Source organism: Prenolepis imparis, unplaced genomic scaffold (genome assembly GCF_030444845.1).
Source record: "Prenolepis imparis isolate NDT839.2.m4 unplaced genomic scaffold, iyPreImpa1.0 SCAF_10, whole genome shotgun sequence".
Lineage (NCBI taxonomy): Eukaryota > Metazoa > Arthropoda > Insecta > Hymenoptera > Formicidae > Prenolepis > Prenolepis imparis.
In genome coordinates this window covers 1,405,412-1,431,917 of record NW_028141168.1, presented here as the reverse complement: position 1 = coordinate 1,431,917, position 26,506 = coordinate 1,405,412, and the positions used below count along the sequence as shown (strand labels likewise).

The 26,506-nt window shown below is 33.6% G+C and overlaps 1 protein-coding gene and 1 pseudogene across 7 annotated transcripts in view; both read left to right on the top strand.

Moving 5' to 3' along the window:
• The window catches only part of LOC145941602 (uncharacterized), a 296,529-nt gene that overhangs the window by 128,674 nt on the left and 141,349 nt on the right, over window positions 1-26,506 (top strand). The window lies entirely within an intron of this gene.
• On the top strand, window positions 6,858-8,022 carry LOC145942090 (uncharacterized; annotated as a pseudogene).

Below are 26,506 nucleotides of genomic sequence, written 5' to 3'. Positions count from 1 at the left end.
ACCTCAAATGGATCAATCCAATCTCTAATGTATCTTTTTGGAGCACGCACACGCACATCATGTTCATCATCGGTAGAATCAATTTCGTCAATTTCATGCACATCAATATTTCTATCTTCTATTTCCATATTTAATAAAATAAAAATTTATCACCACGAAAAATGCTGTCTTTTACACGTAAAGCAAAGAAGACTATCTTAAGTCCACTTTTGACACGACTTGATGAAGATCGTCTTATTTGACAATATATATGTCAAAAAAGGCGATCCTAAATGACTATGAATACATAACCAATAAGATCATCTTAAACGTGTGCTTATGTCAAATAAGATATGTTTATGAAACGTATTAAGCGTTCTGAAATAAGATCGTCCTCGACAAGTTAAAACTCAAGATTTTTATCAAGTCCTTGCTCATTTTTCGACTATGAATCTAGAGGGCGTCTTAAGACTGTACTTAAGCCGGTCTTAAATATAAGTGTGGGGGTTCATATATTTTAGTTACCTATTCCACTAGCCGCCGATTTACTACTACTAGACACCGGGCAGATTAATATACTCCGTTGGTCGTTTTTGGTATGTAAAAATATATTGTATAACAATCTATCTTACAACTAACTATGGTATCAGTCTTTGGTATAATACTACGTCTGCTTCAGACAACGGTACGTGAGAGAGTGTGTGGTATATATTTAGGGATATAGGGACGAAGTGTATAATGGCGCTGGTGCGTTCGTGAACTTGTCCGTCCACGTTTTTGTCCAGATGGAAAGGCGCCACAATCACTCCCCCTTTAGTGACTCCGTTCATGGAATCGCGAATTTAATTTTTCGTACAGGATGTTCTCTCTCTATTTCAGCTGGCGGAAGTTCTGGGAGGGGATTGTCCTCAGGTAGTTGTTGGTTTTCCCCAGCCTTCTCAATGAACGCCGGCTTCAGTCTGTCGATGTTGATCTCGGTTGGTAGGCCCTTGTAGTCGATCCTGTACAAAAAATCAGTCAGTCTTTTGATTATAGGGAAAGGTCCTTCGTATGGCTGTTCCAAAGATCTAGTCGCTCGGTCGACCCTGACGAAGACGTGTGTACAGTCTTCCAGCTCTTTGTGGACGAAAGCTCTCTGTCTGATGTGATGTGCTGCGGGCTTTGGTCTCACTCGCCGCATTAGCTCGCGAAGTTTTTGCAGGAACATGTCCGGGCATCCCATAGGTTCCTCGGCTGTGAAATATTCGCCGGGTACTGGTAGTGTTTTTCCGTAGACCATCTCTGCTGCTGATGCCTTAATGTCGTCCTTGTAGCTGTTTCGCAGTCCCAAAAGTACCATGGGAAGTACACTCGTCCAATCCGTGGTGCCGTGGCACATGATTGCCGCTTTAAGTGATCGATGCCATCGCTCGATCATTCCATTTGCCTGCGGGTGGTACGCTGTTGTCCGGATTCTCCGACTGCCTATTAATTTGGCCATTGCTTCAAATAACGCTGACTCGAACTGTGCTCCTCTGTCGGTTGTAATTATGCCAGGTGTTCCGAACCGTGCGATCCATGTATTAAAAAATGTGTCTGTTACGGTGTTCGCTGACGTGTCCGCTATTGGTGTAGCTTCTGGCCATCTTGTCGTCCTGTCGATCATGGTCAAACAGTATCTCATCCCTTTAGAGTTTGGTAGCGGTCCTACTATGTCTAAATGTACATGCTGGAATCTGTCGTCTGGGACTGGAATTTGCTATTCTGTGGTTGTGCCTGTGGACTTTTGACCTTTGACACTGTAAGCATGTCTTGGCCCAGTTAGCGATATCTTTTTGCATACCTGGCCAGACGAATCTTTGTGCGATTGTCTTTTTTGTTGCTCTTCCGCTTGGGTGTGACAGGTTATGTGTGTTGTCAAAAATTCGCTTCCGTACTACTTTTGGTACGTATATCCGGATCTCCTTGTCGACACTGCAGTATACGGTTTTGTTTCCGCCGTCTAAGCGTAATGGTTTTAGTGACAGTGATGTCTCAATCTCCAATAAAGCTCTGAGTTCCTCGTCTTTCTGCTGTTCCTCGTGGAGTTCGTTTGTTGTGACAATAATTGGTAGGTTGACTGCTTCTACTCGTGACAATGCATCTGCGACCTGATTTTTATGTCCTGCAATATAAATAATATTAGTAGTGATTTGGCTTATAAAGTCTAATTGTCTCCTTTGTCGTTCGGAGGCTTTATCAGAAGCTTGTGAGAACGCGTATTGTAATGGTTTGTGGTCCGTTAGTACAACTACGTTTCGTCCTTCTGCCATGTGTCGGAAGAATTTTAATGCAGAGTAAATTGCTAGGAGTTCTCTATCGTATGTACTATAGTTCTGCTGTGCCTCTGATAACTTCTTAGAAAAGAATCCCAAAGGCTTGTATTCTCCTTCTTGATGCTGCTCCAACACCGCTCCCATAGCTACGTTTGAAGCGTCAGTTCTGAGTAGGAGTTTGGCGTTTCCTCGTGGATGAACTAATAAGGTCGTCTCTGCTAAGCGTCTTTTACTTTCGTCGAAAGCTTCCTCTGCTTGTATGGTCCACTCTATTGGCCGCTTGTCGCGTTTCTTCGCTCCTGTCAGGTACTTATTTAATGGTGTTAGAATGGTTGCTGCGTTTTCGATGAATCTGTGGTAGAAGTTGATCATCCCAAGATATCTTCTAAGCTCGCTTATATTGTTCGGCTTCTTGAAGTCAATGACGGCTTTTACTCTGTCGCTCGTCGGGCGTATTCCTTCCTTGTTTACTGTATCCTTGTATCCGAGGTATTCGACCTCTCTTTCCGCAAACTTGCTTTTCGCCACGTTGATTGACAGTCCGTGTTCTTTTAAACGCCGAAATATTTGCTCGAGGTGTCTTTGGTGTTCCTCTTTGTCTTTCGATGCTACCAACAAATCGTCGATATAACCGTGGCAAAAATTGAGTCCTCGTAGCACTGCGTCTATGAATCTCTGGAAGGTCTGCGCTGCGTTTCGCAACCCGAATGGCATCCTATTAAACTCGTACAATCCGAATGGCGTAGTTATCGCAGTTTTATGGCGATCTTCCTCCGCCACTGGAATCTGGAAGTATGCTTTTACGAGATCTATTTTGGAAAAAACGGTGCATCCCGCTAAGTGGTATGTGAAATCTTGTATATGAGGTAGCGGGTACTTATCTGCGACCGTTGTGCTGTTCAATTTGCGAAAGTCCCCGCAAGGTCTCCACTCTCCGTTGCTTTTACGTACTAGGTGTAACGGGCTTGCCCATTGTGATGAAGAGGGGCGGCATATTCCTTGTGCCAACATCGTCTCGAACTCTCGTTTCGCGTCTGCGTACTTCTCTGGGGGCAGTCTGCGTGGTCTCTCCGCTAATGGTGGTCCCTTGGTGACGATGTGGTGTCTCACGTCGTGTACGGTCTCTTTGAGCGCCGTAGGGCGAGTGATTTCAACGTACTTGCGTAAGAGTTCCTTGACTTTGCATCCTTCGTCTATTGTCGCGATGGTAGCCTGTTTTCCTGTAATCATCCTCGCCTTAGTACTCAGTAGCGTCTGTTCGTCGACCAGTTTTCTGTTCTTTAGGTCCGGTAGGATCCCGTGGTGCGCCAAGAAGTCAGCACCTATAATTGGTTGCCGGACGTCAGCTATGATAAACTGCCATCTGAATGGTCGTCGGAGTCCTAAGTCCACTACTCGTGAGCTGCTACCGTATGTATTTATGACTGTATTATTTGCTGCAAACAATTGAAAATCTACGGGTGTGAGCTTTCCTCTCATCATCTTCTTCGGGATTACTGACAAGGGGAGGTTACGACGTGATACCAATCGATTTGAACGAAACTCGTTGTAGCGATAGGTATTGATGTCGAGTAATATTGGGTAAAAGGATAAGATGCAATACTCAAGCGTTTGCGAGAAAACCTAAAATGAAAATTTTGAGCGCGTTATAAGCAAATGGAATAGAACGTTTTTTCGAAGAGCGCGTGGTCCAGCGGCTAAGTACCAGACACGTAACGTCAACGTTGCGGGTTCAAATCTTTTTAAGTTTTTTTTTTTTTTTTTTTTTTATAATAATAAAATGCTATTATGACACACAATAAATGTACATTACATAAGTTAATACGCTTAATGGATTAATACGTCTATTTATTTTATTTTACAAAAATGAATCTTTTTATTTACGTTCTTTCTCTCTAGACCAAATCTTCTTCGTCACTGTGTAACGGAATTTCCCCTTCCCTTTTTATTCTTTGTTCTCTAGCCTGCCGACCCTTTTCCTTTCTACCTGCTTCGGGGGTATAACAATAAAAACGTTCAACAAAGGAGACATAAGGAGACATGTTAAACATTATTTAAAAACAAACAATAAGTTATTGTTCCAAAACATGTTTTACATTTATTTATATTGTGTATGGTAATTTTTCTACCGTAGCAATTCCACAAGTAGAGTGTCTAGAGATAAAGAACGTAAATAAAAAGATTTATTTTTGTAAAATAAAATAAATAGACGTATTAATCCATTAAGCGTATTAACTTATGTAATGTACATTTATTGTGTGTCATAATAGCATTTTATTATAAAAAATAAAAAAAAAAAAAAAAACTTAACAAGATTTGAACCCGCAACGTTGACGTTACGTGTCTGGTACTTAGCCGCTGGACCACGCGCTCTTCGAAAAAACGTTCTATTCCATTTGCTTATAACGCGCTCAAAATTTTCATTTTAGGTTTTCTCGCAAACGCTTGAGTATTGCATCTTATCCTTTTACCCAATATTACTCGACATCAATACCTATCGCTACAACGAGTTTCGTTCAAATCGATTGGTATCACGTCGTAGCCTCCCCTTGTGAGATGTCTGCTCCCGTGTCTATAAGATAAGTGATTCCGTCTTTTTTGTCCGTTATTATTAGGCGTTTATTATTTTTGATTACCCCGTCGACGACCGCCTGTACTCGCGACGGAGAGTTTAGTTTTCCACCGCCCTCGGCTTATTGAATGTGCAAGGTGTGCATTTAAATGCTTTGTCGCCGAATCTGTTGTGATAGTAGCAGTATTCGGCGTTATCTTCACTGTCTTGACGGTGATTTGAATGTCCGCGGTTGCTTGACCGTCCTCGGCTTCCGAAGCGTCCGCGCGATCTGCTGCGTTGCCTATATCTATCTCTTATGGAGAGTTTCTTGACTTGCTTCCTCAACTCCGCGATCTCCTGCAGGATCTTGTTGTTGTCCGTGTCTGCCTGTCCTCCGGTGATAGCCTGGATTGTTGTTGATGCCGGTTTGGTCACTTCGATCACCTTGTCCGCCGCGGCTGCCAATCTCGTTAAATCTTGGACTTCGGATACCGCCAGGATGGCACGGACGTTTTCTGGAAGTTCCTCCAAGAATATAGACTTTAAAATTTCGTCCGTTACCTGACCTGGTGCCAAATTGCGTAGACGTTGTAAAAAGGTGGAGGGTTTCTGGTCTCCTAATTCATGTGAGCCTAGAAGTTTCCTGATCTTCGTTGTGCTTGTCTCTCCCAGTGTCGAGCATATGCGGTCCTTCAAGGTTTGATATCTGTCTCGCTCGGGGGGATTGGTAATCAAGTCAGCCACGAAGGGAAGGACGGATTGATCGGCATTGAGTATTATATAACGAAATTTTGATTCGTCACCTGTTATCCGATGTAACACAAAAGCTGATTCAGCTTGTGCGAACCATAGTGCCGGGTTGTCTCTCCAAAATGGTGGTAAGCGTATTGTCTGGGCGGCGTCGATGTTCGCGGGTCTTGGTCCTTCTCCGAAGTTATTTATAGCTTCTGAGTAAGGGGGCCGGTTGTCGATTGGTTTTTCTTCGACGGACGTCGTGCTCTCGGTGTTGCTTTCTTCGGCTACTTTTGTCGGCGAATAATTTGCCGGCATATCTCTCTTTTTAAAATTTTTGCTCGCCACGTGGCGTAAGGCGGGAAAAAAAGGACGCTAACACACGTCGATGGTCACCAATGTGGGGGTTCATGTATTTTAGTTACCTATTCCACTAGCCGCCGATTTACTACTACTAGACACCGGGCAGATTAATATACTCCGTTGGTCGTTTTTGGTATGTAAAAATATATTGTATAACAATCTATCTTACAACTAGCTATGGTATCAGTCTTTGGTATAATACTACGTCTGCTTCAGACAACGGTACGTGAGAGAGTGTGTGGTATATATTTAGGGATATAGGGACGAAGTGTATAATGGCGCTGGTGCGTTCGTGAACTTGTCCGTCCACGTTTTTGTCCAGATGGAAAGGCGCCACACTAATAAAAATAATACGGAAATAGCCGAATGATCAATAAGTATTATCTTAAGTACGACTTCGCGAAGACAGTCTCAAATAGAATAAGAATTTCTTAAATAAGAACTTCTTCGCTAAGATTATCTTAATTCATGTCTATGAATTCTATCGATCTTGAAACGGTCTTTATTGAATAAGACGATCTTGGCCAAGTTCATCTTAAGTACTGTCTTGAGCTTCGACTATGAATACGGGCCTAAGGCCGGTATTCATAGTCCGTTCTTATTTCAAGACCATCTTAAGTAATGTCTTAAGATGCAAATACGGCTCTGTGATTGGTTAATCACATCTTAAGATTGTACTTAAGACATTCTTAAATATAAGAACCGACTATGAATACCGGCCTATGAATTTCTTAACCGAGTAAATACTTAAGATGATCTTATTTTATGTTCGGCCGTTTCCGGAATTTTTCTGATATAACAGCCAATCAGATAATAGTAGCGTCGGAGAGTCCGAGGAAACTCTTATGTTTTTGGATCCATGCCCACATTAGTGTCATCGTGGTGTCCTACAAGAAGAAAAAAATATAAATAAATAATTTTATATTATATCAAAGATGTCTACAAGGAAACATTATACGTATGTAGAAAAAAGATTTTTTCTGCAAATTGTAAAAAAATTTGCTCATATCATTGAAAAGAAAAAGAGTGATATTACTACAATAAAGGATAAGGAAGAAGCCTGAAATAAAATATGTGAATTATACAATGCATCGTCATTAATTTCAGTAAAGGTACAGATTTTTATATTTTTAACAATTAAAACTGTTGTTTAAACGGCACTTTATAAATTTTTGAAAAAGTAATTTTAACATAGCATTATAGGTTAAATAAATATGTATAGGTTACTATTTATATATAAATTATTTTTTACTCTAGAAAACCCCCGGATTACATATTGATTACATATTTACATTCTTAAAAATTGCAAAAATCGAATCATTCACTGGCAAATTTTGCTAGCTTTACACTCATGTTAATAATATTATTTATTATACTTTATTATTGCAGCGAAACGTCCAACAATTAAAAAAATTTTGGAGTAATCTAAAGTCTACACAGAGAGATGCTATTACCAAGGAAAAACAGGCACGATTAGCAACAGGTGGTGGCCCAGAACCTACCCCGGCTGAAATTGATCCTGATATAGCGGAGATAACACCTCATTTAATGGCCACAGCGCCAGTTGTCTTCTCATCAAATATGTCCCTTGAAATGTTAAAAGGTTTTTATATAAAATATTTTTTTTAATATTATAAATGGGAAAAAATAAAACAAATTGAGAACAAATACTTATTTTTTCAGATCGGCAAGAGATAATTGTTGATGAAACGCTTACTCCAGAACAATTAATAGAGGAAATTAAAGATGACAATAATTTCATTAATGATAATGAAGAATTGGTAGATATTGACAAAGAAAATATTGAAAATATTTCTTCGGATACTTTTTCAACTGATTCGAATACTTTGACAACTAACTCGACTTCAACACGTGCGATAGAACATGTTGATAACATTGGTAAGAAACGTTATAAATATATATTTAATATTAATATATTACTGTTTTAATATATACTTACTGTAATTATACATTCTAGTAATGTCATTGCGAAAGAAACAGAAAAAGATGCGAACAACATGCGACAACAATAATGAATCAATTCTTAAGGCGGAGCGCATTGAGCGCATAAGAAGAAGAATTAGCAAAAGTGAAATATAACCATGAATTGCAAAAACAAAAAATGGAAATAAAGCATCTTATAGAAAAGTATGCTTTAGAAATCCGTGCAGCTACTGCTACTGCAGAGTTATCGGAATTCTTATTTAAAGAAAAAAAATATTAATTTGATTCTTGAAAGACTATATTTATACAGAATTATTATTTTTTTTGTAACTTGGTAACATTAATTTGTTAATCAATTAGAGTTTATAAGGAATACGTTTATTTAATAGAGTTTTCGTTTCAGTTATTGAGGGTATAATATAATTTAAAAGGCTATTCAAAGTTTTTTTGACACCCGAAACAATTGTTTGTTCATTAATTAAAGAGTTTATAAACAATGTGTTTATTAAATAAACTTTTTGTTTTTGTTACTGAGGATGTACAATTAATGTTATTTATTTTTGTATTGCATAAAATAAATTTATTATTTATATAAAATCCAAATGCTTTTTTCACAATTACTGTTATTTTATTTATATGAAAGTCTTATTAATATATTTATTATTAGATATTAACAGCATTTCAACTAAACATACGGTTAATTAGTGCTTCACGAGCAGCGAATCCATCAATGGCATGAAAATTAGGTTCATCTGGTACATGCATTTCTTCATGAACGTAAAATTCGTCTTCCTCAGGTAATGCATTATTTAATATTAACGACATATTGTGAAGTACAGCGCATGCTACAACAATCGAAGTGGAGCAAAGAAGTTTTGTTGTTAATCCTCTTGCCAAACAAGGAAACCGTCTTTTCCACGTGCCAAAAGTTCTTTCCACGATTAGCCTAGTTCTAATATGTATTTCATTATACCTGCAATATAGTAACATAATTGAAAGTAAATGAATCTTTTATATTTAAATATTTTCAAATATTTTCCTTAAAGCGACTTACCTTTCTTCTTCATTGGTTTGAGCATTTGCTATTGGTGTCATTAAGAAAGGTAAGCAGGGATATCCTTTATCTCCAACAAGTATACCGTTCAATCGTTGTTTAGTAAGTCGCACATATAATAATGAATTTTGAAAAATTCGGCTATCGTGTGCACTACCAGGCCATTCTGGTACAATATCCAGAAACTCCATCCGAGGACCAACGACAGCCTTTAATATACATATATATATACATATACATGTGTGTGTGTGTGTGTGTTTTGTGTGGGTGTGTGTGTGCGCGCGATTCAACGAGAAAATAGTTATTAAAAAAAAAGAAATACATACTTGTACATTAAGTGAAAAATATCCTTTTCTGTTTCTAAAAATCTCATTTATGTTTTGAAATCTAGTAGCTGTCAATCTTATATGAGTACAATCTATAGCTCCAATCACACCTGGCAGACCAATAGCTCCATTTCCTTTCCCAAGATTTTGGAATAGTTGTTGATTTTCACTTTTTGCTTCTTCATCTTGTGGCCATTTAATGTAGTTCCTTATTAATGCAGCAATTAATGTACTTACACGAAAAACTATTCTTGATACAGTCGGTTGAGAAATAGTCATAGTATAAGCTGTAAATATAAAATAAATAAATAATGATTTAAACTCACATGTTACCTATTATTTTAAAATAATTGAATAATGGAATAAATACAATTTTGGAATAAATAAATATATTAAACTTTTAAAGTACCTGAAAACTTGCAGTTGCGTAAAACCTCAAACAGATCAACACTTGCATTACTGGTGGAATTGGTAAACCACGATTATTAATTTTTCCAAGTCCTTCAATTTGCAGTAAAATACCGTACAGAACGGATTGTTTATTAAATCTATAACGTTTCTTGAATTCTTTATCATTATAGAACTCAAACGGATTTAGCCCATCACGAATATATCGTTTTCTAACACGCTCTACATGTTGAATATCATTATTTTCATCCACTTCAACATCTTCATCATCTTCAATAATGTCTCTGATGTCGTCAATATTATTTTCCAAATCCATTTTTACAACATAAGTCCACTGCGACGTTGACTTGAAAAGCTAACCTTATTTTCCAATATATGAGCCTCGAATCAGTAAAATAAGACAGTCTTATTCGATTATGAAACTACTGTTCTTTAAGAAGTTCTTAAGTTGCAACTCTGAAACACACTCTAAGGCCGGTATTCATAGTCCGTTCTTATTTCAAGACCGTCTTAAGTAATGTCTTAAGATGCAAATATGGCTCTGTGATTGGTTAATCACATCTTAAGATTGTACTTAAGACAGTCTTAAATATAAGAACTGACTATGAATACCGGCCTAATAGGGATTTCTTTTTCAAGGAAATGCTCGAGCAAACGCTCAAACAAATACTTAAATGATGACTATGAATCTAGATGGCATCTTAAGCTCATGCTTAAGGCCATCTTATTAATAAGCTACGACTATGAATACGGGCCGTAGAGCAGTTCGCTAAACAGCACGCAACGAATCAATTAATAAAACCAGTACGAAAAATCGTACCGTGTGCCGCAGGCTTAATAAAGCCACACTTTTTGTGTCAGCGTGGTACTTGACTGGGCGCGCTAGATCGCGACGGTAATGTGCTTATCGGTCATTGGCTCGCGTATCGTGCCTTAATTGTCACGCATGTAGTGGGGTGGCACTCCTGTCGATCCTGTATCGAGCAGGATCTACCATCTACCTCGCTCTCTTCGTGTGCAACTGTGGCCTGAGGCGGATCTCTTCGTGTACGAGCCGAAAACGTGTGCAGTGTTCTTTCCAAAAAGAAAGTGCGCCGAATCTTCAAGAAAGAAGAGATCGCAAGCTGGTAAGATAACTCTTGCTTTTCTGTAAAACGAACTCTCTGTTCGCTCTGAAACCTCGTCTACCGCATTTTCGTGTTTTCGAGTCGTGCCGGCAGCGTGGCCGCCATTAGTGAATTTGATGATTCTCGGCGACATTATTGCTGTTAGAAATTATTTCGAGTGAGCGGAGCGACCGGTCTCAAGCAAGATAAAAGCGACCAGGACTATAGAATCGGCTAGTATAGAATAAGTGATTGTGTTCGGCCTCTCGGAGATACGGGACCACGTGAAACACAGGCGAGTCGTCGTGTATCGTCCTTTGTCCGCTTGTGTTGTACATTTTCGCGTGTGCATGTACTTATCTCGTGAAGAATTATGTCGTATTATGTATGTGTCGCAGCTGCGTTCGGTAATTTATTGCCAGTACTGATGATCTATAATATAAGGTGAACTATAGATTTTTTCAGTCTGGTAGTGAATTACTGAACACAGCACATGTAGGTTATTTGTTCGTGTTGTCGCAGAAAAATTTCGCGTTCGTCATTCTGTCGTGCATGTTACGTTATCGTAGAATATGAATATGATCGGGAAAACTGTCGCGTCCATGATTTCGATCTATTGATTTCTTGATTCCTGGGGCTAGTTTGTCGAAATTTTCTTTACATAAAATATTTCCCTATATAATAAAATATTTTAAGAAAATAATGAAAGTTTTTAATGTGTTAAAAAAGATAAATTTTATTTAAATTTTTATTAAAATTATTGAATTATTGATTTATATACAATATATTATATATATATATATACATTGATTATTATTGATTATTAATTGATTACGTATATATTAATTGGCTATATTTATTGGATGTTAATTTATTGAATATTTTAGAAAATAAAAATTGAAAATTTATTTAATATAGTATATCTTTTATAATCGATCAAATGAGTTTAGAAACTTTTATTAAAGTTGATTATAATCTTTAATTTTTTTTATAATAATTATGTTTTTGTAATTTAATTTTAAAATTTTTTCTTGTTAATTTAAATAAAATATATTTTTCTTTAATGTAATAATCTAAATAATTTTTTAATTACTTTTAATTATTTTTAAGGGGGTATGGGTTAATGTGATAAAAAACGAAAGACAATGTATTAATGTATTAATGTAGTTTTACTAAATAGTTTAAGATGCCCTGGCTCGTGGTTAAATTTGATTTGGAAAATACTGTTGAAGCTGTACCAAAAAACTGGTATTGTGAAAAATCTTCGACATGTTACTGGCCACCAGATGCCTGTAATAGCTTTGCCATTGAAGAAAAGATCAAAAATCAACAGACTCCGGATCGTTCATTATGGAAAACATATTCTGCTGTAATCTTGGGGCAATATGGTAAGCTTTATTGATGATATAAGAATACGAAGATACGCAACAAGTCCTTATGTAGTTTTAAACACTCTTTCTGTCTTATTTTTCCTTTCCTTAACTTTTTCTTAATATTTTGCAGCTCTTTTCCCGACTGTATTTACATTTTTTCTTTTTATTTACTTTTTCAATATATATTTTCTGATGTGCAAGTCTTAATATTCATTAATTATACTCATATATTTTATATATAGCTAAACATTTATTATTACATGAGTGCAGAATTCTTTTAATATATGTGATTTTGTATGCATAATTTATTACATAATAATTTCATAAAAATGTTTTTTGTTGTTAGATGGTTCAAAAATCCAAGAAAAAAGCTAATAAAGCTAAAACTACTAATGAGCTGTCTTCGCATAATGAAGATATTACAAGAAAACGCAGAAAGCAAGAATACGAAGAAAGCAAAGAGATAATAAAAGTCGAAATAAACGATTATCAGATATTGACGATACATCCTTAGATAATGACTCGAATGATGGAAATATTTACCCCGTCACATCTTTTCTAAATTCAGAAAAAACAGTGAATGGTAAATTTATTATTTATGAGTAAAGCCTACGGCATACGGTACGATTTTTCGTACTGGTTTTATTAATTGATTCGTTGCGTGCTGTTTAGCGAACTGCTCTACGTGTTCCAATCATAAGAGTGCTACTAGTTTTGGCTTCACACATGCAGATTATCTTACGTCTTGGATTAATATTTTAGTTATAAGATTTCTGGAGATTTCAACAAAATCTTCAAGACCCTAAAAATTTCCTAGATAACAGCCAATCGTAATGTGAGATAAACTCCGTCAGTAAATGAAATGGTTATGTGACATACAGTCATAGGAAAATAGGACAATGTTTAATAAAAATGTAAACAATTAATTTAAAGAAAAAGAAAAGAAAAACACAGCAAGTAGAAAAATACAAAATAGACTTTAATAATTAATTGTAGCAAATTCTATAACTAATTGCACTAGTACTAATATCCACAATATAACCTATTTATTCATAAAATCAATTTATTCATAAAATTATGTAAATATATTCATAAAATTATGTAAAAGAATGTTAACAATGCTTTGATTGATAACATGTTAATTAATGTGATAACATTATTGAATAATTATCGATCTCAAAATTTGTATTCTTTTATAGATAACCTCATTTAATTCTTTTTAATGTGTACTAATGCTGTATAATGCAAATGAGTAAATTTGCTGTTGAACTAATAAAATTTTAGCAGAAAGACATGGCAACGTGGACAAAAGAAGCAGTTCAAGTTCTAATTGACGCATACAAAAATGAGCCTTGTCTATATCAAACAAGAAACCCAAATTATCATAATAAAAACTTACGTTATGAATCATTAAAACGTGTTTGTGCAATAGTTAATACTATTAGACCTAACACTATAGAAAAAGAATGCAGTATCAAATTTTATAATTTAAGAAATCAATTTAATTCTGAAAATGCAAAAGTACGAGCATCAATGAAGAGTGGTATAGGTATAGAAAATGTGAGTATTAAAATAATTTATTAGTTAAATAATTTATAGACTAAGCATAAAGATTTATATATTATTATATACATTATGTACACAAATTATAGGTATACAGACCCAATTTATGGTACTATGATAGTTTAAAATTTGTGGAGGAACATATAATTTCCAGAAAAAGCAAAGCATCACATCTACCAAATACTAAAAAAAATACGCCTGTTCATTTATCACAAGTAAGTATTTAAATATTTAAATGTGTTAAATTCCCATGATTGCCCAACTCAATGCATATTTGCAAAACTTGTTACATATTACATATTTAAACAATATAATTATATTCAATAATATGAACATTTTAACTAAAATTTTATTTTCTTACAAATCTTTCTGCATAATTAGATAAATAGAATTTTAATATTATTTTATTATATTTTATACGAATTACGAATATTTAAACATATTCCAAATATAAGATACATTCTTTAATTAATTATGTAAATATACTTGCATAGATAGAGAATCTACACATTTATATAATACAAGGATTAAATGAGTTTTATTTTCTTTTGTTATTTTGTAGCATGATTATTCAGAAGAATCGCAAGAGTTAATATTTAATGCAAATGAAATAATATTTGAAGATGATATTAGTGGCGTACATAATGAAGAGGATTTAAATTCTAATAATAATGAAGAATCACAATTATGTATGTCTTCATTACCTAATAACATAATTACTGCAACACAACCGATCTCGGAACAAACAAATTCACCATTTACAAATTTATCTAATATAAATACGTCAAATCTATCAAGATCACATTCAGCATTAAGTTCTGCACAGTCATCATCAGATATATGCGATATGTCAGAATCTGCATCTATTGTTCGTAATCCTAAAAACCGTAAACTTAAAAATGAGGATATTTATGTAAAGGCAATTGAATCGATTGCAGAATCTGTAAAGATGCCATTATCAACACCAGTTACCGTTATGACAGACAGTACAGACCCTGTAGATACATGTATGAGCTTTTTGGGTTCTCTTCTTAAAAAAATACAATCTCGAGATATTCAATTGGATGTTATGAATACCTTAGTACAAACAGTTGTAAACGCTAGTGTAACGGATTTCGAACGAGCTAAGAGATAAATTAGAAAACTTCTTATAAAAAAACTGTTCCTAATATATTGTATTGTATAAGATTATTACTATTATTTTCAGTTTTTATATTTATATAAGTATGTTACATTATGATCTCATATTTTAAAATGTGATATATAGTATTCTTATATATTGTATAAGATTATTACTATTATTTTCAGTTTTTATGTTTATATAAGTATGTTACATTATGATCTCATATTTTAAAATGTGATATATAGTATTCTTATACAAAAGTTTTCTTAATATATTGTAAAGATTAAGGACTGGTTTTTCAATAATAGTTTAAACTTGGATGAAAGTTTAAACCCTGCGCATATGTGTTTGCGCAGAGTATAAACTTTTATCTAAATTTAAATTATTATTGAAAAATTGGCCCTAAATATTAATATTTTCAGTTTATATATATATGTACATGGATATATTTATATATATCCAAGCTTTTCGTTTTTATTTTGTTCTATTTTTATTACATTGGATATATTGTTGTATAATATCCGTGTTTCAGTAATAAATAAACAAGTTTCAATCGAAATAATTGTCTTGAATATTGAGGAATGGAATAAAGTATCAAAGAAAAACTTTATTTTTTACAAAAGTGATTACATATATTAATATATAAAAGTAAAATTAAAAATTAAGAATATAAATACAATTATTTTTCAATATATATATTTTGCCATGGTATAGCTCCTACTGTATTGAAATATGTGCAGAAATAATCTCTGATAGTAGCAGCACTATCAGTGCAACGATTTCCGTATTGATATGATATACTATTCAAATTTGATTGGATCCTATCAGCATTGTTTCTCAATTCGGAAGGGATATAAGAATATGCTTTCTTTTTTAGTAAAAAATTATGTAGGATACAACAAGTATACGTAATTAATTCTACTTTTTCTACTGAGAGTGGTATAGTATTCAGAAGAATACGAAATCTATTAGTCATAATGCCAAAGGCATTTTCTACCGTTCTACGTGCTCTACTCAGTCTATAGTTAACAATTTTTTTTTCATTAGTAAGAGCGCGTCCAGGATATGGTTTCATTATGTTTGTCTTAAGAGGGAAAGCATCATCTGCTATAATTACATATGGTACGTTAACATCGTATCCAGGCAAAGAGGATGGCAAAGGAAGATTTAATTTTCCACAGTATAATTGTGCAGCCAAAGAACTTCCTCGGAATATAGAAGCATCGTGCATGCGACCATTTCTTCCTACATCCACAAATATGTAATTGTATTCAGCATCTACAAGAGCAAGAAGGACTATGCTGTCTTTTCCTTTATAATTTCTGTATATAGAACCTGCTTTTCTTGGTGGTCGAAAATTAATATGTTTTCCATCTAATGAGCCTATACAATGCGGAAATTGCCACAATGTATTAAATTTCTTTGCCAAAACTTGCCATTCTATTGGATTAGATGAGCAACTGAAAACTTTATTTTCAAGTATTTCTACAATAGCTCTTAATGTCTCAGATATTAATTTGGATAATGTATTAGGAGCGATTCGTACTGAATACGACAAATCCTGGAATGAATTTCCTGTGGCAAGATATCGCAAAGTAACACTTAATCGGTCTCGGGCAGGGATAGCTTCCCTCATTACAGTGTTTTTCTTTTCAATTAGAGGTGCAACAACATGTAATAGCTCCTGAAGCACAAGTTGTTCCATGCGTAAATAATTTTGGAAAGAGCTTGGATCTTCAATACTACAACATAAATAACATATAACTTTAAAATAAAATCAAAGACTAATAAATTAAAAGGTAAATTCAAATACATAAGTCATCGATATTAAAAAAGAATTGAAATATGTTCATATATATATATATATATATATATATATATATATATACATACATATGCATATATTACAAACCTCAGTTCTTTATGCAGCATTGTTAAAGTATTGCAAATTGTGTTTCTACGTTACAGCCAATATCTGGCCCAAATCCTTCTTTTATGTTGCTGCTTTCGTCTTTCCCTTTCTACAATAAGGAGAAGAGTAATTGCAGCTAATTTTCGTCTTCTTTCAGCTTCCATTAGATCAAGAAAATATTGCCTGCAAATATTATTTTATATAAAATATAAGTTCTTTCACTAATTTTTATAGAGTTTAATAAAATATTATATATGCGGCTATATATAGTTACAATTAAAATGTAATTAAAAATCATTGTTTATTAATTATGGAAGAATTAATAAAATTTAAAAAATTTTTAATTTTATAAGATTAAAAAATGTTTTATTCTTTTAATTTTTTAAATTAATTATATATATATATATATATTCAATTAATATTTACCATAAATATAAATAAAATACATAATTACTTATATATTTAAATTTTTTCTTTATAATTACCTTATTATTATTTATATTTTTTGTGTTTCTGTCGTCTTTTGCGTAATATCGTCTGCTGCTAGCAAAACACCACGTAATGAAAATAGCACCAAACCTATTACTAAAAACTAGTATGTTAGCACGTACAATAGCACGCAGCACATAACATTTCAAGTTACATAGCCAGTATGACTGCTAGTAAAATGTCTCGCATACGATCTAGTACGAAAAATCGTACCGTGTGCCGTTGGCTTTAATTAGCGCATTAATCGCCATTGATTTACTCGCTGAGCCAATTTCGTTTTTTTGTCGCAAATATGCTGGTCAATAATATTTTGATCACCGTAATATTTTGGTTATCGTAATATTTTGGCTGCTGTCGGACGCTTTCCATCCTTCAGCAGACGACAATGTTCGTGAAAGAGCTCATGATACGGTCATGGCTATGCGCGCATCAAGGATCGGCGGGCTGCGTAATTTCGATTTGTCCGATGCCGGGTCGATCGACCTCCTTCTTTTGACCCTTTTAGCGACAAACTAGTGAATTTTCAAAAAATTTCACAATTTTTATTTTACTAAAACATTTTCTAAAAATAAAGTGTAAAAAATAAAATTCTAAACAAATTTTATTTGAATAATTTTTAGTAAATATTATTTGTTTTGAATTATATGTCTGAATATCGAATTTTTTATTTGCTAAAAATCGACTAAGTTCCAGGTAACAAAAATGAACTGATCGGCCGGTTTGATAAACTCCATAAAAATATTATTATTAATATTATTATAAATATTATTATTAATAAAAAGTATATATTATATTAAAAAATATATTTTTTATAATTACTTATTTTTTACATTCTTCATTAAATAATTCAGTAGCCGACACGCCACAAATAAAAGTCACATGTAGTAATAATAAACCTACAGCTAGTTTTATCAGATATGGAATATATATATATATATATATATATATATATATTATTATTATTTTAATAATAGAATAGATTGAATGCTCTATTCCTTTAGAAAAACACTAGAGTAACAGCAGTATTTTCGCGCATATCTAATACTTGCATTTGATGAACATGGATGGAATAATGTACATTATGTATATTCTTACGAATATTCCAGCTATTATCGAATCGATATACATATATCACATATATCCATACAATATGAATATTCGTAAATACATATATATATCTATGTATGTCGCATGTATGCGCATTCGATGTACATACATGGAATGTACAAGACGTATATGCTATGTATATTCCAGCTATCGTATTGAATGAATATACATCCCTGGTGAAAAAAAAACTCATAATTTCCTAGAAAATTTTAAGAATTTTTCATAATTTAAATTTATGCAAAAATCTATAAAAAAATATTAGATTTATTCAGTTTTTAAAATATTTTTTTAGAGAATTATAGAATAAGAAATCTCGGAATATTTAACATTTATATATATGAGAAATTCTTACAAAATTCATTTACAATACAAATATGAAATATCTCCGTATTACTCAGAATATTTATATGAGAAATTTCAGAAAATGTAGATTTTCTCATATTTTGTTATAATGATTAACATTTTATATATTTATTACTAGAAGATATAAATTTCCAGAATTATTTGGAAATTTTTATATAGGGTATTTTGAAAGAAGTTTTTATATATATTTTCTTTAACAAATTTCTGATCATATTTGCAATTTTCAATTGTAAATGTTAAATTTTTTCTTTTATGACATTTTACATAATTTATTTAATTTTTACGTGCATGTTCTTTGTAAAAATATTTTTCAATAATTATATTGTTTAATATTTTGCGTATATATATATATATACGTATATATACACATATATAATTAACAGAAAACAAAATAACTGAAAAAACTTATAAGATTTTATTAACATTGTGAGAATAAAAAAAGCGGATATAATTTCTAATTATGTATATATTTTTTTATCAAAGATTATACATATATTTTCTGCTTTTACAATTAGTATTATATATTTTACATAATGTATAAAATCTATTTACAATTATTGTAATCCAATCTATTTATAATCCTTGTCTGATTATTCGCCAAGACATCCTTTTGGTATTACACAAATATAATGTCTATTATAATACTTTATCAATAGATATTGTCGTAATATATCTTTTGACTGAAATATTTTCAAATTACCATTTATTTTGCTACATTTTCTTATGTGCTCTACTGTAACATTGTTATCGTTAATGAATGGATTATTTTCAAATTCAATAATATGAATGAATAACACAACTTCTGACATTCCTCTTCTATTAACTCGCAATATACGTGAAATACATCCAATTTCTCCAGATTTTATTTGTACAATAGAATCGTTATATTTTTTACAGCGCTTGGATTGATAAGTTGCTGTTGTATATCTAAATATAAATTTGTCGAATGCAGTGCACTGTTCTGGATTATCTAAACATACAATCTCCTCAGCCGTTAAAGTATAAATTTTTCCAGATCCTATTAGAAAGCAATCATTAACTTTTGTCGTCTTTTTTATTAATGATTTTTTACGGGATATAGTTTCATAAAATTGACTTATTGTAGGATTTAAATCTATCCTCTCTTTAAATAAAGAAAGTTTTTGAAATGATAACATTCTGGATGCTACTTCAGTAGCCACATGATTTGGATTTTTCATCAGTTGAAGAAGAAATCTATTTTGGTTTTCAAAAGGAAATGTATTGTGAGTCCATAATGGTCCCCAATTTCGAACACCTTTACATGGGTGTAAAATGAGGTGAACATTATAAGTCATTGCTCGTTCTTAAAATACATTTGAAAAAATACAACAAATCTTATGAGAAGTCTTTCTGCACGGTTTAACATATCTAACATTATTGAATTTTGTAGTAAAATATCTATAGCAACTACGAATAATGCTAAATGTCTTAAATATTTCTGTGGTAGCACTCCATGCAAACATATTAAGGAATATAATATCAACCATGAGCGCCATTCTGAAGCTTTCCACATTTTCCGTTCAGTTAGATTTCGAGGAGTTCTCGATATCGAAGTAGGTGGTGATATTTTTAATAGACGACTATTAATAATAGCTAGTTTGGCAGGACTTCCGACATAAAAATCTTCATTAACTGAAGTGAATATGATTTCAGTATATTGTCGAATAACACCTAATAAAATGGAATGCATATAATCTGCGACCATGCCTTCGGCAAGATCATAATATTGAAGGTTTATCAGGGGAGAAGGACCCCACACTCCATTAATGTCCTGTCCTTGTCCGGCTTTGTAAGCAAGTATCATATCTTTTTTAATGGAAGTATCAGTTCGATCTTTTGGAATATTCATTGAAATTGGGTATTTTCTTATACCCTCTACATCTGACGTAGGATGTTCGCAAAAAGTACATCCGAAATGTCCGTTGTACTGCTTCATATTGAGCATAGCACATCTTGCAACAGAATCAACGCAACACAGTAGTAGATATATTTTACTCTGAATTACTTTGTTGTTAAATTTCCAAGAAAAACCTGTAGTGGCCAGTTCATTTGCTTGATTTACAAAAAACTGAAGAAAAACTTCCATATGCGGTTTCGATTTATGAACCCATAATCCAGCTGTAAGGATATTCTTTTGCCGAATATTTAGAGGTAACTCATTAATCATTAAATAAATTGGCCACATAGATACTTTTGAGGAATTTGTTGTTTGACACCCATCGGTGTTAAAAGTATATGATAAATTACACTCATCTTGCAACAAATTTAACTCAACATATTTTTTGTATTGCTCTCCATCGTAAATATCTTCTAATGCTCCTTCATTTAACTTTCTTCGGCGAAATCTATATTGAAGATTATTTGCTATAGTTGCATTTGCTAACAGATTCTGGAGTTGTGATTTTACATCAAATTCTAAAAAATATGAGGCCGTTTCGAGGATATTAACCGCTTGTCCACATTGACACAAAATATTTTTATCTATCGCTTTTCGCTTGCCTAAATACTTCGAGCATCCTGGGCAAATCACATGATATTGCACTTTATACATGTCTGCAGGGAAATAGTTTCGTAGTTTATACTTAGTATGTGGTGGAATGTCTCTATCAAAAAGCACATTAATCATTTTTAGCATATCAACGATAGCAACCCATGTTAAAGAATGTCGTACTCCTAATATCATACAAAGAAGTAATGCCTCTCCTATAGTTACTCTTGTACATGGACATAAAGGATTTTGCAAATCAGAGTTCTCGATATCTTGTGCATTGATACATGTCTGCAACAAAAAAGTAAAAAAACATAACTTTTTTTAATTGTTAACTGTAGTGAGATTTTTTGTATAATAATAAGGATATACATTATTCAATCCGAAATAAAACTTGCATTTAGCACAATATATTGTTGTGTCCCCGTCGATGTACTTCGAGACACAGTGTATAACAGAGAAGTTCATCTCCGAACGCGTTGTCATAGAGTTGTTGTGAAACAAGAGAGCGATTGAGTTGGAATTCGGCTGAAAGCCGGGTTTTAATGAATTGCGTATTAATATTGTTGATATTCCTAATTCTGTTATTAAAGTTAACTAAAATTATCAAACGCCTAATCATTTCCGGCGTGAGTGTTGTGTTATACACGCTTCGAGATATCGAAGCCGGCCAGAGAGCGCAACATTTTGGGGGCCCCTCCGGGATCTGACGGACAACGATGGCGACAGTGCATTCTCCGAGAACACATTCCCAGACTGCAGCGATTCCTCTTGCAACGAGTGAGGCGACAATAGAAAGCACGGCGCTCCAAACTGTTTTACTTGAGATCCGGCAGCTTCGCGAGGAACAGCAACAGCAACGATCATCTTTTGAAATGCAGCTGCGACAACGCGACGAAATGCTTCGAGGAATCGAGGAAAGAATGCGTGGCGAAAACCAGCTAAGTCGCTCTAATTAGTGGTGTAGGAGACAATGTTGGAATAAACGAAAATGAGCGTTTCGATACTATTAGCTTGGGTTATAAATTGAAGCCGGACACGTTTGACGGGACTATTCCGCTTAGAGAGTTTTTCTCACAATTTGAATTAATTGCGCGAGCTAATCGATGGTCTGAAGATGCAAAGAATATCGCATTTGTATCATGTTTAAGAGGTAAAGCGCGATCCGTATTGGAATGTATTGACGATATTAATAATCTTACTTATTCTGAATTGAAATCTAAATTAGAGTTGCGTTTCGGGGAGAGTTATTTGTCTCAGTCGTATTATTCGCAATTTACTAATAGAAAACAAAAGTTCGGGGAAGATGAAGCGACTTTTGGAACTGATTTAGAACGTTTAGCGCAATTAGTTTATCCTGAGTGCTCACATCAAATTCGGGACAAAATCGCATGCGCGCAGTTTATTTCAGCATTGTCTGATAGGTTTATTAAAAGAACACTTCAACTCGAGGGAATTACTTCTCTGAGAATGGCCGTACAAAGAGCTAAAACAGTAAAAAGTATTCAAGAAACTAATTTTGAGAAACGAAAGGATGAAATTAATAAACAAGGGTATAGAGAGAAAAAGTATAATTTTATTAAGAATGAGAATAATAAAAATAAGGAAATTCAGAAAGAAGGTAAAGATTTCGAAAAGAAAAATGTATTTAATAAACAAGGGAATAATAAGAAAAAGTTTACGAAAGAGTGTTGGCAGTGTGGTAGTACAGGCCATTTTCGGGCGGAGTGTCCCTCTTTGGAGAAATCTGAGGGAAACTAGGTTTTGTCGAATTGTTTGGGGCAAGTTCGACAAAGAAAAAAAAGCCCCGGTAGAATATAAAAATTATTTAAGTAGAAGTAAGAAAGTTAATTTTGGAAATAAAGAAATGTTTTCCTTTAATGGTTTTATTGACGAACAACCTGTTATTTTGAAAATTGATACGGGTTCGGATGTTTCTCTAATTAGTAGCAAATTAGTTAAATTGCCTAGGAAGCGGATTACGATTGAACAATCTTATTTAAAATACCCTTCGGGAGAAAAGGTACCAGTGAAATTTAAAATTGTCACTTTGATTCGTTTAGGAAAATATTTGGTAGAATGTCCAGTTTTTGTGATAGATATGGCCGAAGATTGTCTCTTAGGGTTGGATTTTCTTTCCAAGATAGATTTAGGAAATATTTTCAAACCATTCTTTGGAAACAGTATTGAAGAAAGGGGAACAGAAATTTGTGCTCGGATAGGAGCTTGTATTGATGAAGTTCCTCAATTCTTAAAAGAATTTTTTGTTAGAGAATCTGAGGGTTTAACAGAAAAACAAAAGATTCATTTTATTCAGTTTTTGATTGAATTTCAGGATATCTTTTCAGAAGATATTATTGCAGGAAATTGTAATGAGGTCGAACATGTGATTAATTTAGAAAATTCTAATCCAATAAAACAGGCTCCCCGTCGAATTCCATTACGAATGCGAGAAGAAGTAAATGAGATTATAGAGGATATGAAGCGTCAAGGGGTAATAGAAGAGTCTCGAAGTCCTTGGGTTTCCCCAGCAGTGTTAGTTAAAAAGAAGGATGGTACACTCAGATTTTGTGTCGACTATAGGAAATTAAATTCAGTGACTATAAAAGATTCTTATCCTATACCTCGGATTGACGATATGCTTGACCAATTGTCTGGAAATAGGTGGTTTTCTACCTTAGACTTGAAAAGTGGATATTGGCAAGTGAAAATTCGTTCAGAGGATAAAGAGAAGACTGCATTTTCGATCGGGAATGGTTTGTGGCAATTTACAGTCATGCCATTTGGACTGTGTAATGCTCCTGCCACATTTGAGCGTTTGATGGAAAGGGTTTTACATCAATTATTGTTTAAAATCTGTTTAGTATATTTAGATGATGTAATAATTTATAGTAAAAATTTTGAGGAAATGTTAAGTCGTTTAAGACAGGTTTTCTTACGACTCCGTTCTGCTAATTTAAAATTAAATCCAAAAAAATGTTTCCTTTTCAGAAAAGAAATTAAATATTTAGGTCATGTAGTTTCTGAGAAAGGAATTGCTACAGATTCCGAAAAGATTTTTGCTGTAAAAGATTGGCCAGTTCCTCAAAATAAGAAACAGATTCGAAGTTTCTTAGGGTTTTGTTCTTATTATAGGAAATTTGTAAAGGGATTTTCTCTTATAGCAAAACCATTGTTTTCATTAACGGAAAATATGACGAAGTTTATTTGGACTGAATCTTGTAAAAAGGCTTTTGAAGAATTGAAGGAACGATTATTATCTTCTCCAATTTTATCTTTTCCAAGGGATAAAGGAAAATTCATTTTAGACACCGATGCCTCAAATCATGGAATTGGCGCAGTATTATCTCAAATTCAAGAAGGAGAGGAGAAAGTCATAGCATATTATAGTCGTGTGTTTAGTAAAACAGAAAGGAATTACTGTGTTACGCGACGAGAATTACTAGCTATTGTCGATTCATTAAAGTCTTTTCATCATTATCTATATGGAAGTAAGTTTTTGGTTAGAATTGACCACATTTCTTTGCGTTGGTTGTTATCATTCAAGAATGTAGAGGGACAATTGGCGCGGTGGTTAGAGCGAATTCAGCAATACAATTTTGAAATTATGTATCGAAAAGGAAACAAACATGGGAATGCCGATGGTTTATCGAGACGACCTTGTGTAGAGATGAATTGTAATTATTGTCATAAAGTTGAAATAAAACGGGAGGATTTAGTTAGAAGAATTGTTTTTAAGAGTAATGATTTAGAAACTTGGAAAAAAGATCAACTAGAAGATCCCACCTTAAGAAAGATTTTTCGTGGAAAAGAGGGAAACCAACTTCCTTCTTGGCAAGAAATTGTTTCAGAAGGAAATTTTGCTAAGGTTTATTGGTCACAATGAGATTCTTTAGTTTTGAAAGATGGAATTTTGTATAAAAAATGGGAGTCTCCTAATTTACAATCTATTCATCTTCAAATTATAGTTCCTCAAAAAAGAATTCGACAAGTTTTAGAAGAGGCTCATGATTCTCCATTTAGTGGACATTTTGGTGTGAATAAAACTCTTGATAGAATTCGAAAACGATTTTATTGGTCTGCTTGTAAACAAGATGTAGAAGATTGGTGCAGATCTTGTAAAGTTTGTGTAGCTAAGAAAGGGCCTTCTGATAGAGGAAAATCAGAAATGCAAATTTATAATATGGGAATTCCATTCGAAAGAATACAGATGGACATTCTTGGTCCATTTCCTTCTTCTTACTCGGGAAATAAATATTTGTTGGTAGTTTCAGATTCTTTTACTCGGTGGGTAGAAGCATTTCCGTTAAAGAATTTTAGAGCAAAAACGGTCGCAGAGGTCTTCGTTAATGAAGTTGTCTCTAGATTTGGTGTACCTGCTGAGTTACATACTGATCAAGGTAGGAATTTTGATTCCCGATTAATACGAGAATTATCGTGTTTATTAGGAATAAAGAAAACCAGGACAACCCCGTTTCATCCACAGTCCAATGGTTTGGTTGAGCGTCAGCATCAGACGATAGTGAATTATTTAGCCAAATTCGTTGCGGATAATCAACGAGATTGGGATCAATGGATTGGATTAAGTTTATTGGCTTATAGATCGGCCAAGCATGAGACTACAGGAGTCTCACCCGCTGAATTGTGTTTAGGTCGAAATTTAAGGTTACCTATAGATCTTCTTTGCGGAAGTCCTCCAGGGAGTGAAGAAATATATTCGGAAGAAAGTTATACAAGGAAATTAAAAAAGAAATTAGATGAAATACATTTCAAAGTAAGAGAGCGAATGAAGATGAAATCTCTTAAAACTAAAGCTTCTTACGATCAAAGAGCTCGTCAAATTCGTTTTGAACTAGGACAGAAGGTGTGGTTATTCAATCCAAAAAGAGTTATAGGGAAGACTCCTAAATTACAGAGCAATTGGGAGGGACCCTATGAAGTAGTAAAGAGATTAAATGATGTAGTTTATTGTATTCGCAAATCAAATAGGCATAAAAATAAAGTAGTTCATTTAGATCGATTAGCTTCTTTTTATGAAAGACGAGTTTAGGAAATCTTCATTTTAAATAAAAGAAACATCCTAAACCCATTTAAAGAATTATTTACTCGTAGGAGTGTTTTCTTTTAGAGAAAAGACCGCGTCGGAGTGGATTTTCAAGAAAATTGAACATCATTTTCTTGGGGAAGACCGCGTCGGAGTGGATTCTCGGAAAGTTAAACATCATTTTCTTGGGGAAGACCGCGTCGGAGTGGATTCTCGGAAAGTTGAACATCATTTTCTTGAGGAAGACCGCGTCGGAGTGGATT